The 18,514-nt window shown below is 35.5% G+C and overlaps 1 pseudogene; it reads right to left on the bottom strand.

The window, feature by feature from the left end:
• Nucleotides 1-12,724: 12,724 nt before the first annotated feature.
• LOC138399261 (small nucleolar RNA U13) lies at nucleotides 12,725-12,821 on the bottom strand (annotated as a pseudogene).
• Between the last annotated feature and the right edge of the window lie 5,693 nt (nucleotides 12,822-18,514).

The following is an 18,514-nucleotide window of genomic DNA, read 5'->3' as shown; positions in this document are numbered from 1 at the left end:
TAGTGTTAAGAGTGTTAATTAGGCTTCACTTTTTTTGCTATAAGTATCTAAGTCAAGATAAAGTGTCTACATTTGCAAGAGACATAAACTGAACGAATACATGCAAATACATTTTTGAAAAGTGATTTTATAAATTGTAAATCGAATCTTTAGAACTTAATAAGGGTGCAAAACTTAAAGGAGCTATACTTAAAGGTTCTTGAAGGTAATTCTTAAAGGTGACAAGAAGACATATACTCTACCCTGCTCACAGGTCCTGATAGTACCTCCATTTAGAATCAGTGAATATACAGTCACTCTTATTGATCAGAGTGTGGTGCCTAAAGTGGGATCTTTGCAATAATCTCTCAAATTCCAATCCCACTACCCCCCAGCTTTTCTTTAAGAGGGCGGAATGACTTAATGTCCAGGTATGTTTGGGAAGGCTAGAATGGATATTTCCTGTTTGGAGCCTTGGAAGATAGCATTTGTATAGGCAGTTCCTCCTACCAGTTGGCGTGGAGGTGGCATTAAAGGCACAGCTGGTCTTAGGCAGCTTCACCAAACCTATATGATAGATTTAGAATGAATAGTATGATGGAGCAGCATAATTTTTTCAAAGTTTTGAGAAAGGTCCAGAAATGAGCTCAGAGAGAGTTGGCTGACCTGAAGGGGTCTCTTAATCAAAAGGAGGCGACATTGTTGTAGATGGAGTGTGAACATGTGGCTGGGGAGCCAGATGTGAAGGCAGGCATCTCAGAGAAGAATAACAACAACTGAAAACCAGATGGGTCTGTGTAAACCACAGCTGGTAGCCGTGCGGACAGTTCCCAGATGACAACCATATGTCTTATTCCAACGCTATGATCCTGCGTGAACTCACCAGCACTTTGATGCTACTCTGAGAAGGGTAGGGAAGAGGAAAATCTCAAACTGATGGTATTACAAACTGAAATTGAGCTTACCTGTAAATGATTACAAAAAGATATCTTCAATCGAGTAGAATAGAAGTCTGGGATTGGGATCCAATTTAGTAATAGAGAAAGAGTAATTTTTTTTCTCAAATACCTAGTTAGAGGCAAATGTATAGTTCACTTTCCTGAAATTTCTCCTACATTTTTCTTGTCAGAATCTCCCAGTTTTTTTGGAACAATAGTTCTGTTATATATTAGTAGGTGTTCTAGAAAAAGCAACAATTTCCCTGAAAAATAATTTCAGGAAAATACTGCATAGTATATTAAAAGTTCTAAGAAATCTTGTAAAAAAGAAAACCTTTCTAATTTTATTTCAGCTTATATTTCCCCAAATCATTTGAACACAAAACAATTTTTCTTTGCAAAACATCAGTGAGAATCTTTGGGGAAACTGGTGCTCTGTGGGAATGGTCAGACAATACTGTGTTCTGCATGTAGTAGCATATGATTTCCATCCCCTTCTCTCTGAATTAGAGCCATGTGTTTGTGATTGATTTGTTTCACTTTAAATTCACTAATTCAGCAAGCATGTTGTGATTACCTGCTATGCACCATATTTTATTCCAGCACTTTAGAAACTTCTTTAAGCTCCATTAATGATTTCAACAATTCTTTCTTTCCTAAAAATTATATATAATTCCGCCCTCCTTTATTTTACTATGTAGTAACATCATGGATTTTTCTGTGTAAGAAAATCAATTAATTAATTGCAGTCTCATTTTTAATATAATTCTCTAGTATGACATTGTCCTACCTAATATAGAAACAGAGTAACAAATACAATATTTTAGATAAAACGTTATATAAAGTGTCTACATAATAGGTGCATTTTTTAAGATTTAACACAGCTGTTTCTTTCTATAGGAAGCCACCCTGTACCCATCCTCCACCCAATGACTTTGCCATGTGCCCTTCTCTGTGTCCCTATAATATCCTGGATATACTGCTGTCACTGTACTTGCTATATGCTTACTGCTTTATATTCCTGTTTGCCACACGATAAGATTTGCTTTGTGATGGCCAGGATTGTTGTGTTGATGGACGTATTTCTAAGACTGCCCATAATACCTGGCATATGGCAACCATTCAGTAAAATTCAATCTCTAAATATGTTTCTTTTTATAACACCTGAGTTTAAATATATACATGTGACTTTGGTTGATAATAGTAGACTGAAATTGCACATAGTTGTTCTGGTCTGATGGAGGGAAGAGTGTCAGTCCATGTTGCACACACTCTCTTATCCTGCAGTTTTCCCTCTGATGAAGGTCATGGGGATAGTTTTGGGGATAAAGAGCAGACTGTACTTTAGGGAATCATTTGACTAAAAATACAAAAAAAAAAAAATCCCTCTTTGGAAAAATGACATAGATGTGAACAGCGTAAACAAGCTATAAATCCTCTTGTTACAAAGCAGCATATTCAGAAATAAATAAGCAAGCTGAAATATTAACTTGATATATACAGTTATGGTTGTGTCTGAGGATTTAGAGGCCCTTGGATGAAAGAATACCCTATTGGACTAGACATAGTGATGAATCCCACTGTTGGCTCCTTCAATGAGAGAATAGTTTGATCAGAATGCCACAAAGCTGCCCACCGAGATATTACAGAGAATAAAGTGGAGATTCATTAGTACTTTAAAGGTGAACCTGCCTAATGCCAATGACTCCCACAGCAGGATACCGTGGCTTATGTAAATGGATGTCTTCATTAAGGATACAAAAATATTTTGCAAATAATGGGAGGTCAGAGATAGTGATTGAGTGGGTTTAACTATGAACTCTTTCATTAACACTCTACACTTTCATACCAGAGAATCAATCTGACCATGGAGATAGATAGAGGGATTGGGGGAAGGATGATGTTTTTACTGAGACCCCAATTCCTGCAATATACTGGGTGATAAGTCACAGACACATTTTTTTAACAGCTAAACTTGTCTATAGATATTGTTGGCATCATTTCATAGTTAGGCGCAATGTATACAGGATTTATCACATGGGGTTTAAAAGCTTGGGTCCTGACGTTGGAGGCACCTGGGTTTCAACCCATACTCTGCCATTTTTTAATAGCTCTGTGACTTCAGGAAAGTTACTCAACCTCTTTGTGCCTTATTATCCTCCCTTAAATAAGCAAAAGATAGTGTCCCTTTCCTGTTAGTTGTGTGTTCAGTAGTCACTGAATATATGTGTTATTAATATCATGAATGACTCAGTCCGTTATGAAATATCTAAAATATTTACTTTACATGATAAAAGTATAGTAAAGAAGAAAAATTATGTGGTTCCAATGAATGTTAGACAAGATCAATGAAATAGAATAGAAAATACGGAAAGAAAATCGATCTTGTTGGCTTCATTTTATAATTTGGCATGCTGCACATGAGATACATTACATGATGTTTAAGAGCTTGGGTCTTATTTTGAATATAACAAAGATGTCATTTTAAATAGTGAGAAAATTTGGGGTTACTAAATGATGCTGGGAAATTGGTTTCAAAAGTTGAATAAAAATTAACTTACAGAGCTAGCTCAGATGCTGGAGTAAAATAAATTCAAGATGAATGAGACCAATAATTGGCTCCCAGTTCCAGATTCCCACATCCTTCCCATTGCCATGGTAAAGACTATTTTTCCAGGTTTTGTAGGTGCAATTGGCTCTGCCCATTCTCCACTCACATGTTGAAGTCCAACCCAGTACCTTAGAATGTGGCCTTATTTGGAAATAGGATCACTGAAGATGTCATTAGTTAAGACGACTAGGCCTTAGTCCGATAGGACTGGTGTCCCTATAAAAAGGGGAAATTTGGGCACAGAGACATCCACACAGGGAGAACACATGAAGATGAAGACAGAGATCAGGCTGATACTTCTATTAGCCAAGCAATACCAAAGATTGACAGCTAAGGACCAGAGGCTGGAGGCCAGACTGAGAACAGATCTCCTCCTCACAGCCTTCAGAAGGAACCAACCCTGCTGAAACCTTGGTCTCAGACTGCTGGCCTCCAAAGCTGTGAGACAATGCATTTCTGCTGTTTAAGCTACCCTCCCAGTTTGTGGTACTTTGTTAAGGCAACCCAGGTTCCATGGCAGCTAGATGTGGTCATGTGAATGAGTCCCAGCCCAAAGAACATGAGCAAAAGTATTGTGCACAACTTCCAGACAGACTTCTCAAAAAAAAAAAAAAAAAAGAAAAGAAAAAAAAAAAAGAAAGAAAGAAAGAAAAGAAAAACAAGAAAAGCTTTTTGTTCTCTTTTCTCTCTTTCTCCTCATTCCCCTTCCCACAGGCTGGAAAGTAGCTGTTTCACTGATGAGCCAGCTTTGATTCTGAGATTAATGGGGAAAGAAGAAAATAAAAATGGAGAAGCAACATGGCAGAAAATGGATCCTTGGAAGATTGCATATTCCAAACTTCTTACCTGTGTTAGACCACTGGCCTGCCTCTTGAAGATTATGTGAGAGAGAACGAATTTCTATTACAGACTCTAAAGTGACTTTGTATTTTGGGAGCTTTGTGCTATACCACTGTATCCTATTCCTTAGGTGATACAGTGAATTAAAAAGATAAACGTGAAAAATGAAATAAAAATTAAAAGTTAGTGTTCATCTGACTATATGTATATGTAGCTTTAAAGCTAAAAGCCTATGGGTAAGAAGAACTTTTAAACATAAAGACAGAGTAAAAAAAAATCATGAGACACGGTTTCTATATTTGACTACAAAGAAATTTAAATATTTTGAGTGCCAAAACAAGGAAACTAAGTAACACAAAACTGGGGGAAAATATCTGAAATATATAATATACAAATGTTAATTAATACACAATATTCTTAATCCACAAAAAATAATAAATACATTCCACATGTCAACAAAATATAAAAGTGATCAACATCACAAAAACTAAAACCAGATATCAAGTAGGCAAAGTTAAAAAAGAAAACAAAACAGCTACAATTAGCAAGGATTCGGGGAAACATGCATATTCTCCCACACTGGTAGTAGGAGGCTAAATTGTTCTCTCTCCAGATGGTTGACAATGTGTATCAAAAGGCTTAACAGTGTTGTTCATACTCTTTGAACCAGAAATTCTACTTTTAGGAAATAATTTTAAAGACTTTATCTGAGAGTAATAGAAGATGCATGTTCACATCAGTGTTATTAATAATAGTAAAAATTAAAAATAAAAAGTCTGACAGTAGGTTTTATAAATTGGTTACATATAAAATGCCTAAGTGAACCACAGCACATTTCTAGGATATAAAATTCATGGTGTAAAAAAAAAAAAAAAAGACTAATGGCATAGAGTGTGTGTGACGATTTACTAAGCAAAGCAGCAATTTATAAAGTAATAATGTACAGAAAATTTATGAAATGTTGCTATTGATTATCTTGCTAGTGAAATTATTAATGATATTTTAACATTTTCTTTGCTTTTGATTTTTATATGTTCAATTTTTTTGCCATGAATTTTTATAATCAGGAAAAAAATCTAACTACTCACCATAAAGAATGTAAAACCCACCCTCAATTTCAATTTTAATGTCACACTCGAGAAAGTTTTTCATTCATTCACATAGCATGTAGCTGCAACTCTACAAATTATACATTTAAGAATCACATAAACTACATCCTATTTGAATTTATTTATCGTAAGGGATAAAAGGTATTAACTTGTGAGAAGTCACAGCCTTCCTCCTCCCTCCCTTGTTAATGTCGATCCAAAGCCTTAGAGCAAGGCCGTCTTATCTTCTCTCCTTGGCTCTGCGCTCTGAGCAGGAAAGGGCTGCTGTCTACCTGGGCACCCCTGAGAAAAGCAGTTAGGATGCAGCAGGCGCCGCCTTCCCAGGGCTTCCTGTATCAGGGGAACTTCATCCCAGGGAATGGTTGTCCCACAGTAGAATATCATGCAGCTGTTAACAAATCGAGGTAGGTCAGCTGTGCTGCTAAGATGAAAAAATTCCAACCTACTCTTTGTGTTTCATACACAAAAATCAGGTAAAACATATGTTTCCCGGGTCCCCATCTGTATAAAAAGGTATGTGTGTGGACACACATGCTCACACACACACAAGCTTAGATGCGAAGATCACATCTCTAGGAAGGGGAACCGGGAGTTGGCACACAGAGAAGTGGTCGACTATGTTTCCCCCCCATCATCACTAGTGGATAATTACTCCAATTACCCTTTGGAAGCACTTTGCTTATCCATACTCACTGGAATTGTGAATCATTTCTTTAATTTGAAAAGCAAATAAAATCCTGAGAGTAAATCCTTCACTGCCACCCTTCGAAATATCAATGACAGAAGGTAAACAAAGGCCGGATGGTTCAGTGTGCTGTCTACCAGAAAGCTCTACTAACCAGTACATCAACATATTTGCAGGAAAGTAATGAGAAAGATTCATAATTATATCCCTGAGGTTTGGTAAGTTTCCCAAATGCTTTTGAAATGATCAAATATTAAGCCATAGTTACAATATTTTTTGCATAAATTGAATTTTATTGTATTTTAATTCCTTGAAATTTTTCCATGCATGCAAGGTATCTATTAGCCATAAAATTTGATTAACCCAAATATCTTCTGCCTGACCGACACCACATCGCAGTTGGCTGTATAGATATGTTCTTCCATGTATTTGGAGAATTGCCAGGTGTTTCCCTGTTCTTTGCAGAACACTGACTATTGATAAACGTTACATCATCACAGCATAGGCATCGCAGCCACCACTAATGATCTAGAGGGGTCCTCCCAAGCATACCTATTATATCCTAAATGCATCCATTTGGACTGACAGAAAACTGTCTGCACGGATTATGGAATGGTTTATGAAAGAGAGTATTCATAAGTGCTTGCCTAATAGTTTACAATCCTGTATTGAATGGTTCACATACTAATTTATTACCCATGTCATGATTCAAATTCATACCTTAGCAGTGCTGTGGCCAAACTGTTTATTCATGTTCAGGAATCACATCAGCAGTGAGTTTTATAAGCCTCTTGGAATTTATTGTTGAACTCAATTGTGGAGTGATCAGTGCTTTGACAGGACATCATACTCTGTGAGTTCAAATCTATATTTTTGTCCACGAGATCAAGTGTGTTGACAAATTTTTGGCATATAACTTTTATATTCTGTGTCAAGTGAGACTCTTGTCTGATGCTTTTACAAAGTACTTGTGAAATTGATCTTCCATATAGATTTTCTCATACACTCTTTCAATATCTGAACTTTCTCAATAGTACTTAGGAACCAAAAATCAAATCCCTTCAAAGTCTCTAGAGGGTCACATCTCCCAACTGCTTTGGAAACCATTAAACAGAACAAATTCACAGCCTCTCATGTGAAGAGGGATACTGGAGGAACGCACAAACCACCACGCATACATTTGACTTCAACAGACCCGGAAGTTCCTTCACTCGCCTATAGCATCTTTACTTCTGCAAATCTAGAGGGAAGTTTTGTTTTATTTGCATATTCCAAGTTTTACTTCATGTAGAAATATTTAGAGAGGGATGTATTTTGCCTGCCACATTCATTTTTATGGGGTAACTTCCATAAATTTTAAATTACTTAAGTTCTAATATATTTTCAACATGCAGTTTTTCTTACTTTTAAAGCACAGTCTCATACATAAAAGTTAAAAAAGGGTATATTACTTTTTAATCTGGTGGCATATATAATGGAATGGCAAAGTGGGAATTGGCCTGAGGTGGCTATGCAAGGGTTAGAGCCATCGTCTTTCAAATACTGATATTTTGACCCATTGACCTCGTTTCCTGAACACAGAGGGGAGACAATAATTAAGACTCATCAAATAACTCCTTCCCATTCTTATTTATTCATTAAGCAAATAATGCTATGTACCTGTTAGGTTCTGTGCCGTACCTGATGCTATTATTGTTACTCTTTTGACCATATATATTTTAAATTTTCACAAACAGGGATAATGGGAAATGAATCTAGAATGTGGAATTTTTAATATTAGTGTCAAAATTTCAAAGATACATTTATGCCTTAACCATCATTAATAACAAGAATTTTGCATCAGGGCTGTAGAGGAAAGAGTAAATGTTATGTGAAATCAAAGAGTTTTGGAGAGCTTTCATAGGGTAAAAAAGGTTACATTTTCTCATTATACTGAATTTGGCATACTATGCACTTGAGATATTGCAAGTTATAAAGTCTTAACTTAAAAAATGAAGACAATGCAAAATTTCAAAGAAGAACAAATGAAAAATGTTATGAAGTCTCATGGTAATGACCCACGGAGAAAAGAATAAGATTAATCTTACCAAAAATGCATCAACATTTGTGGATGAATAATCTATGATAGTAAAGAATTGAGGTGGTGGTAGAAAAATAAAGAAGGTATATTTATGTTGGATATCTTCATATACTAACTAATACTTTTTACTATAAATGCACATTAAAAATCAGTTGTGATAGAAAAAATGTTCAGAGTATACAATTTTAAAAAATGATATAGAAACAATGAAAAACCTTGATTCTTAAAACCTAGTTTCTTAACTTACTGTTAGAATAGCAATATATGTACATCTATTGATGCTAATTAAATTTTATAAAATACTGTCAAATTTTCATAAAATTATGTTGTAAAATTGATATACTACACATCATTCAATTTGGAAAATGACCCACAAATTAGAATCTACTGAACACCCAATTAGTAAGCCATCAGACATGAAATTCCACATCAATTCCATACATCAGCCTCTTACAATATAAAAAAAAAACAGAATTCTGTCAGGTACTAAAGATATACGTAAGGATAAAAGTCATGAAAATTTCTATAATTTTAAGTAAGAAAATACAAAATAACAGATTTATAAAATTTTTTTTCTGATTATTATCAGCCAACTTATTGGCAATGCAAATTACACTGTCTACAGAGTCAGAGCTGAGAAAAAATATGTTAAGTATAAACATACTAAGACTAAAACATCCCTAAGGTAATAGTAAACACATGAAAACCTGGACAATATTTTTGACCTGAATAATTTTTCAATCTATCAGTCAATAGTATACCTTAAAGTCTATAAACGCCTGCAGAGACTGGCTATCAATATCCATGTTATCTCTTCTAGGTTCACTGGCAAACTTTATTACCCAGTATCCCTTGTGGTTGGGTGTGGTCATGCGACTGAGTTCTGGCCAACAATGTGTGGCAGAACTTTTCGTTCAAAGTCTGGCCAGATGCATAGGATATAGGGGAGAATTCCAAGGCCCTAGGAGATGGTAGAACAACAGATAGAAAACATGTGCCAGAATACTTGGAACAGAGAATGGACTGATTTGCATCAGACTGAGATCTGAACTTGAAAGAACCTTTGTTTTGTTTAGTCATTAAAGCGTTAAGGATGTTTGGTACAAAGTTAACTTAACTTGATTAAAACACAAGGCAAAGCCCAGGTTGGAAGCAGAGGTCATTTTCAGTATAAAATGGTAAATAAACTAACTTGCTTACACTGAATAACTTTGTTTTTATTAATTAAATATGATTACCTGTTGAGTTATTTAAATTTGATTTCAAATTTATATACACTGATCATACCTTAACTAAACCAATCACGAATTAGAACAGTTGAAGCAGAATATTAAGTAGAGTACTTTTCTGTCCACTTAGAATAAGAAGCAACTAATTTTTAGTGGCTAAGATAATATAGTCTAGAATGGGACAGAACTTCATTATTATCCCAACTCAAGCAGTAACTAGTGATGCGACCTTGGACCAGCTCATGAATCTCTACAAATCTTAATTTTCTCCTCTGTAAAGTGAAGAAAATAATAGTACTTGCTTCACGGTTTTATGAGGATGAAATGTGGCAATCCATTTAAAGTGCTTGGTCTGCCTACCACATAGGACTCATTCAATAAGTGTTAGGACTCATTACTGTTATGGTTAATAAAAACTAATACTGCTAAACAAAGGTTCACACTTTAAAAAAATATACACAGAAAATGATGAAAATATAAAATTATTACTAGTTAAATTCTATGCCTTAGAAATTTTAAGTGATGACATTTAATATGGCTAGCGTACACACTAAATGCAGAGATACAAAGTTCTCAAAAGTAAATTGATTCAAAGCAAAGTAATTTTAGAATAGATAGCAATACAAAATTAAGCTGAGTGCTTATTCTGGAATAAAGCCCTTGGAGCTGGATTAGCCATTTAAGTCCTTTTCCTTAACGACAACTTGCTTCCATATAGGCTAATACTTCAAAGTAACTATTTAACAGGTTGCCAACTTCAATAAGAAACATTTTTAACTTTGGAAGTCTGAGATTCATTATTGTACTTTAGGCATTCTCCTCTCATTGGCCCAATGTTTTTAGGAAGCTAAATTAATAACAAAGAATTTAACCATATCCACTGGGGGAAATGGACAGAATGTCTGGCTCTGGACTATAGCCATGCAACAATAATATTTTTTTTAATTCTAGGAAGAATATTTCTTAGGTTCAGAGATGAACTAGATTCTCCTTGTGTTTATTCAATTTATGCTCTCATCATAAATAACAGTATCATTAAATTATCCTGCTCATCATCAAAGAATTATTATGCATGCAATTGTGCATGGCATATAACCAATTTATTGAAGAAGCTTACCTGAGTAAGTTACAAGCAGGAAGCAAGTTTATTTTTTCTCAGCCCTCCCCATTAAACTTGCTTTGTCAATTTTTTCTTCACCTGTACATGACTGAGGTATCAAGTGGGTCCCCATAGCTTTTTTGGCAGACCCTTAAAAGTCCAGATCAGAGTGATTTGGACTTCATTCTACTCTAATAATGACATATGTGTCAAATATTAGTATCTACCCAATTGAAAGCTTCTACCTTTCCTCTGTTTCTCCACTGTGCTCTTCCGGTTATTCTCTTCCCCTCCCCCAGTCCAAGCAAAGAACCTCTAGGTTAGATTTCTATATAGTGAGAGCAGCATGGGGGAAGGGAGGGGGAAAAGGAAGCAAAAAAAGGAAGCAAAGTCAGTAGCTGAAGGAAAGTAAGGGGGAGGGGGTGTAGGAAGCTAGAAAAGAGGGAAAGAGCACCACATAGTCATCTAATTGCCGGGGACAGTAGGATTGCTGGGCAGTGCTAAGAGACTGCTTGAAGAGAGAAGTCACAAATTTTAGGATAATCAGCAGAGTTATGAGTTCTTCTTCAGCTTCATTTAGTTTCTTGCCTAATTATTTGATAGCACAACCCTCTAATCTATAAACTCCGCGAGGACCAGGGCCATATCCAGCTTAGTCAACACTGAATTGCCCAGTCCTAGCACCATGGTTGGACACACACACACACACACACACACATATTATACATATACTTTATATATATAAAATGGCTAAAATAGCAATCTGACTTCCCAGAATAAAGATCTTAATGGACAGATATAGGGTAAAACTTATATATATATCTTATATATCCATCTATTTTATATATAATATATAATACATATTTTTACATATTTTATATGCACTTCACATATATCATATTTTATATATTGTATCTTTGTAAATTTATACATATATATTTAATATATATGTGTGTGTGTGTGTGTATATATATATATAACCTGCTTTTCCAGAATAAAGAGCTAAATGTGCTCTAAAATTCTCTAGATCTTCAGGATCTAGGGTATAGGGAACAGCACAACTGTCTGGTGGCCACTCATTAAAAAACATGTCTCTGCAAGTATGAAAGGAACAACATAACTCCAAACCAAAAGGTTCAAGCCCTAAATCAAGTAAGTCTCAGCAATGCAAAAGTCAAACACAATTTGTGTGGAGATATTTCTATTCATCAGGGAGAGAGTAAAAGGGAAGTCAGGGAGAGCACCTTCAACATAAGTCAGCTCATCCTGGATCACCACAGAGAAAGGATGTGTGTGTTCGTGTGTGTGTGTGTGTGTGGGGGGGGGTGTACACACGCACATGTATGGAGCTCCCTAAACTGTGAAATCAAATGAACTAGCGAACTGGTTGTAAATAAGCCAGTGTGGGGAAATGCAAATCTGAATACGGGAAGTTGTCTAGTACCTTTGAAGTTTGCTCTAAGGAAGTGATGTTGCTGCCTATTCTCTCTCCTGATCCCACAATTTCTCTTCCTTAATCTCTTACTCAGTAAATCTTTCTTTTCTCAACCATAGAGAAGAATATAATAATAAAGTCCATTTTTCCCCAGTGACTAAGAACGCACAAAACAGACAAAGCTAAAGCTACAGCCTATGATATGGCATGTTCTCAAAATAATAACTCATAGAAGCTTTTGGTTTATAGAAAATCATTACCAGCTCTGACAGGACTTTAGTGAGTGCTTTGAGGAAGCTCTTATGGGAGGAACTAATGAGGACTCGGAATCCAGGATTAGAGCCTTTGCATTCATGAGCAAATCGGCTTTCTATGACACCATCACCCTCCAAACAATAAAGAAAGAGATATTGGAAAGATGCTGCTAACAATAATGACACAGGAAATGCTTACGAGATGATATGCTATGATATACTGTAATCTGCTCTCCTCAGTATGTTTAATCATGCCATTCTCAACTTGGGAAAAATTAAGTGTAGGTTTCTGTCAGAGAACGAGGTGTTACCAATTTGAAAGATATAGTATGACTTATAAGCATTTTTGAATGAAATAAGAAAGATGTATCTTATTTTTCCCACATTTGCTAAAATGTATTGGCTATTTTCTGGTTTTCAACATCAGGAAAAAAATTACTTCTTTTTTCTTTGTTTTCAAGTTCACGTCAAATGGATAATGTGCCCATGTTGTAACAAGGCTTGAGGGAGGCACATCCTACACCTGTGCATGAACACCCAACGCGTATGAACTACAAAACATCTAAATTACTCTTGTTATACTTAGAGGTATGTATTAATGTTCTTCACACACACACACATATTCTCTCTCTCTCTCTCTCTCACCCACGTGCATACGTATACATGTACAAATAATTTATGGGCTAAGTATTTGAACCAATAACTAAGAACCAAGGAAAGTATCTTGAATCTTTCTAAAAACTGCTATTATATTATTCGCTGGAAAGACTATGGACAAAATCTATATTAACTGCCAGATTTGCAAAAAAAAAAAAAAAAAAAAAAAATCTAGCAATTCCAGTTCAAAGAAAGTTTAGACATTTACCACTGAATCTTTCTCCTCACCACTTCCCAGCACAGTATATTGACTATTTAGGCCATCTCTTTTCAAACACTATTTGTGACAGCAATTGCCCTATATCACTGACAGAGACTATTCTCCATGAAGTTTTCTGGAGTGATTGAGATAAAAATAAAAATGTTTTGATATTTTCCCCCAGGAAAGTGCCAGTGGTTTCCGAAGCTCAAATAAGCTTTAACTACATCCCACAGAGCAATGCTTCATAGTGTATTATTAGTGTGATCAAAAAGGATCAAAACATATTTCCAGGAAGGCTTAAGTACCAGTCCACGTTAACCATTATCATGTGAACGTGCCATAAGGGGTGTTCAGTTTCTGTGTGTGTGTCTGCTGCAAATTGCACATTTATTTCAAGTAAGATCTTTATTAATTATAACTAGAAAAACAAATTCTCATTCTCAAGATGCATTTTTACCTCCTTTGGAGTTTATGCTAGGTTTTCAAGAAAGAGCAGTAACAAAATACACGCTTACTCAATCCAGTGATAATTGAACCAGGGTGACTCAATATCCTCTTTTAAGAATTCTTTTCTGCTTCTCTTCAGAAAGAATGGGAACATGCTACAACAACCTGCTTCCCAGAAATAAGGATAATTACTCATTTCTGTTCACTAATCTTGTAAAATCCACCAAAACCCTTGATATTATCAATATATACAGATTCCTCTGCTTCTTATCCAGGGACTTTGAGCTACTTGGTAGCACTAATCATCTGAAAGGTAATGGGGAAAGAACCCACCCACTTATAAGAAAGGAGACATCACGCACAAAACATACTGATTATTAAATTATGGGTGGCTTGAAGTAGGGCATGGACTTTGCATCAGATAGATCTGAATTCAAATCCTAACCCTACTTGTCACTACCTCTGTGCAACATGGGGCAATTATTAGCCTCTCCAAATCGCTCTTTGTTTATCTATGAAATTGGAATAATAACAAGTACTGCTTAGAGAAATACCGAGGAATATGAGGCATGTCTGGAAAGTATCCAACCACTTAACTGTTCTTGTTATATTAATTATGGCTGGATACCTTTCCAGACAGCCCTCGTATATTTTACAACATATAAAAGACTGAGACAAACACTAGGCTATCCTTAAATATCTGTCCTCTTCTTCTTTCTGGTCATATTATGGTATATTTTTAATAACAGTCATTTCAGGTTCCACTGCTCTGAAGGTACCCAGGATGTATCAGTGTTTCAGTGGGAGCATGCACTGGACATCAGCAATAAACAGCCCCAAATTCACCACCATCAATTTATAGCGTTCAATAACAAAAAGACAGTTGCAGAGTGTTTTCCTGTTTGGTTCTTTTGGTGGAGGATTTTCAATAATTCCTTAACAGAGGATTCCAACACAGTGGTGGAACTTGCTTTGCATTTCAGTGCCACCTTTTGTTGGGACTATTTTATTGTTTTGCTGCAGATGAGTGGTACTAGTCATTTGCTATGATCAAATTAGAGACTCTTCATAAACGAGAGTTCAGATTCCTCAAAAGAAAATTATTTAAATCCAGGGGATTAGTGTTATAATCCAAAACCCATGTTGGGGGAAAAATCTGTTTCTCAAGAACATTGCTATAGTTCCTTCTAAGGACTTTATAAGATATTTTGTGATTTCAGTGAAAACATACTGTATTCCATACACTGCAACTCTTTTGTTTAGGTTACCACATTTTTTAGTCAATTGAAAGTGTTATCTAACACTTTACTGGAAAGCCAGAAGTGCAAAATGAACCCCGAGCACTCTTGTCACCATGGGAAACGCTGACGAGACACATTATATGCATTATATCTTTAAGTTGTTAAAAGAAAAAAAGTGTGTGGTTTTAGAAAATCACATTTGGGTATTAGGTGTACCAGAATCAGAGAAATTCAGTGCTGAAAAGATATTTATAGAGCATCTAATCCAGCCTCCTTATTTCATAGACAGAAAACAAGGGTAAGATTATTTTTCCCAAAGTTATACTAATAAATGCTCAAGTCTGACCACCCAGCACAGGGCAATTTTGAACTGAATCAGTCAAAGTGTGGTTTGTGAGAACCTAGTAGAGGAAATGCGGCGCTCTCTTAGAGCCTAACATGTATTTTCCTGGAATAAGTCAGGTTAGTACATAAGAATTTAGGGTATGGCAAAGAGTGAAATAATTTAAAAGATGAACGTATCAGAGGTTCCATATTTATAAAATACACACACAAAACCAAACACATCCATAAATTCATGGATATGTCTTAAAGGGCTGAGCACAGAGCCTGGCACACCATAGACCTATGTAGAGAGAGGGGCGGTAACCCCATGGAAGTTCTGATGCATACTACTCAGTCCCACAAGGTTTCTCATTTAAAGAAGCACGGTGTGAGCAGGGGAAAGTATTAATAATTATCATAATGATTTAAACAACCCTGTTCCATAGTCATGTCATGAAGTTGGAGAATAAAGAGGATGAGAGTCATTCCTTCCAGCAATGGTGCCAGTAGTCCTTTGCCTCTTCAATGTCCATGCCCTGGAGCTGATGCTAAGACTTGCAGGGCAGCTGGTTTCTCATCAGCACCAGATCTCACTGGTCAGACCCACTTAGGAATCTCTGGCAGAGCAGCATCTCCTGGGCAGGGTGCAGGGGAAGGGATTAAGGGAGGAGGTGGAGGAAATATGTGTGCCTGGGGAGAGGAATTAGGCTGAAGTTCCAGGAGTCTTGGAGTTACTCTCGGGAAGCACAGAACTTTGTGAAGAAACTTGTGTCGCCATCGGACCATGACATGGATGTCGATGCTTCCAGAATGCCTTCCCAAGCTGACATGAAATCCATTTCCCTTTGGGCTCCAGTTATATTTTGTTTTTAACTTGATTTTAAGGTAAGTAGATTTAAAATAAATGTTATCATTAACTTGCATATTTGTCTCATTACAACTTTCTCAATCATACATTCAATGTAACAAATTCCCTGAAGAAAGAGCATGTCAATAAACATTGACAATAAAATCATATTTACTCCAATGACTTTACTACTTTTAAGTGTTTACTTTCTAGGCCTATTTCAAAATTGACATCTGGTATGTCTTTTTATTAACATTCCAAGACCTCTCTTTTTGTTCTCTTAGGGCTGAATCTCTATTTCTCCCTTTCTTGGCTTACTCCCTTGCTTGAGTGATGCACATACTCAAAAATTTCCCAAGGAAGGCATGTGGAAGTTACTTTTCTGAGATCTCCTCTCCATTGATTTTAAACCATGTATTCTCTCAATAAGATAAAAACTAAAAGAAATGTTAAAAAGTTGGGAATCATTGGAGCAAATATTTATTTTAAGGTATTGAATAATAAAGTTAAATGCAATTAAGTCATTGTTCCCTCTTCTTAGTATTTAGTATACTAAGTGGAAAAATCTGATGCTTGTCTTTCATATTAACGATCTTTACTCTCTAGAAACTTTTAGGATTACTTCTTTATTTCTAGTATTGAGAAATTCAGTAACAGTTTTACTTGTGAATGCCTTTTAATTCCCAAATGTTTTTGCATTTTTTTATAAAACTTTTTGGAAGTTTATTAGTTTGATAGGGCATGTCCTGGGTTGATCCTCTAAATAACTTAGATTATTCTACTATTGATCCTTTTTTTTTTTTTTCCTGAGAGATTTCTTCAAGTTCATCTTTCAAAGCTACTATTATTTTTTAAACTTTTGATATTTTTGTAAGAGTCATTTCTTTTTCTATAAAATGTCATCCTTTATGTTTCTCAAGATATTAAATTTAGTTATTTTGAAGTGTTCTGCTTTCTGTATTTTTTCTGTTTTCTCTGATTTTATTTTCTGATTTTGTTCTACTTTTCTGCCTTTCACATTAAGTGGTTTTCCTCCAATGTCTTAAGATTCTTGACTATCTCTTTACATTTAAGAGTAAGGGCTAAAAAAGGAGGATTGGACCCTTCGAGCACATAGGCAGGGTTTACTGTCAGATGATTAAGGTTTTGGGTCTGAATGGCTCAAAGAATACTGCTAGTAGAAAGAATGTTTAGGAAAAATGCAATGAAAGGTGGCAAGAGCAGCAGAAATAACCCTCCTACCTCCCGTCACAAAACAAAACAAAACATAACAAAACAAAACAAAGCATAACAAAACAAAACAAAACAAACAAAAGTAGGACTAACCAAAAAAGAAATCCTTCTAGAAGGCAGGTTGGAGACACTTGGGGGGAAAAAAAAGAAAAACAAAACAAAACAACAGTGTAATATCTAACCTCTGTCTATAAAGATCTAAACATATCTAAGGTGGCATTTCAGGAGAATAGTTTTTTTTTTGCTAAAGTTATCAAGGTAATAAATAACAATGTCTTTAATGGTAAATTAATCACAGGGATGCTAATTTTTAATGATGGGTCATGCAATTGTACTGTGTGCACAAGTTTCGTAGATAACATAATACATTGTGGACTAATCAAAGGGACGAGGAAGGAAATGGAAGCTGCAACAGCTTCATGAAGGGAGAAGTGTGAGCTGGCCTGAAAGAGACTATTTGAGTTGACAAGCCTCTGGAGGCCATTCACATGCACACTATCATGGTCTAAAAAAATAGATTTGCACTCGATGCATAAGAACACAAGACCTTTGCAGTGGCCACTAGAGAGAAAATGTCAGATAGGCAAACCGTGGCAATAACAGGCCATGTGTGAAGGCTTCCTGTGTGTATTCTGAAGACAAGGTGAAGAGAATTGTCCTATCACCATATTTATGCATTGTACATATGTGCACTTTTTCTGCAGAACAATAGTGCTTCTTGATAGATATGCAAAAAGAATGGCTGCAGACACATGAAAAATAACATAGAAATACACATTTATACATCTTTCTTCAAATCAATACAATAAAAATATAATGTAGTTAAGAACATGTAAGTGGAAAATGATTTAACAATATTGCATGAAATAGATTCATACATGCTAAATTTTTCATTGTTAGCTGAAATGTAAAAATAATTAAAAATTTCTTTAATTTAAACAAAATTTGGTATATGCAGCATTGAGCAGTTTCTGAAAAATAAAACGTGACCCAAAGGACTCTTTTTTAAACATGAGATTTAGACCTTGTCTCATAATAATTTTTTATTTCCTCTTGATTTGTCATTTAAAGCCTCTAAAAACCTCATAAGAGTATTGTATTTTCTAAATTCTACTGTTATCCTCAACTTAAAAATAACCGGAATTTAATAAATTCTGGGATAGATGGTCCTTTAATCTCCTAATTAAGGACAAATAATTTAATTTTGCTTTCATTTGTTCCTTGATGGAATGCCAACTTGAGATGCCTCATTTTATCTGTCCTCTTTCTCAAGAAGCAAAATGTTTACAAAACCACTGACTAGT

This window comes from Eulemur rufifrons, chromosome 18 (genome assembly GCF_041146395.1).
Source record: "Eulemur rufifrons isolate Redbay chromosome 18, OSU_ERuf_1, whole genome shotgun sequence".
NCBI classification, from domain to species: Eukaryota; Metazoa; Chordata; class Mammalia; order Primates; family Lemuridae; genus Eulemur; species Eulemur rufifrons.
The sequence above is the reverse complement of the archived record's forward strand: the minus strand, read 5'-3'. Positions and strand labels throughout refer to the sequence as shown.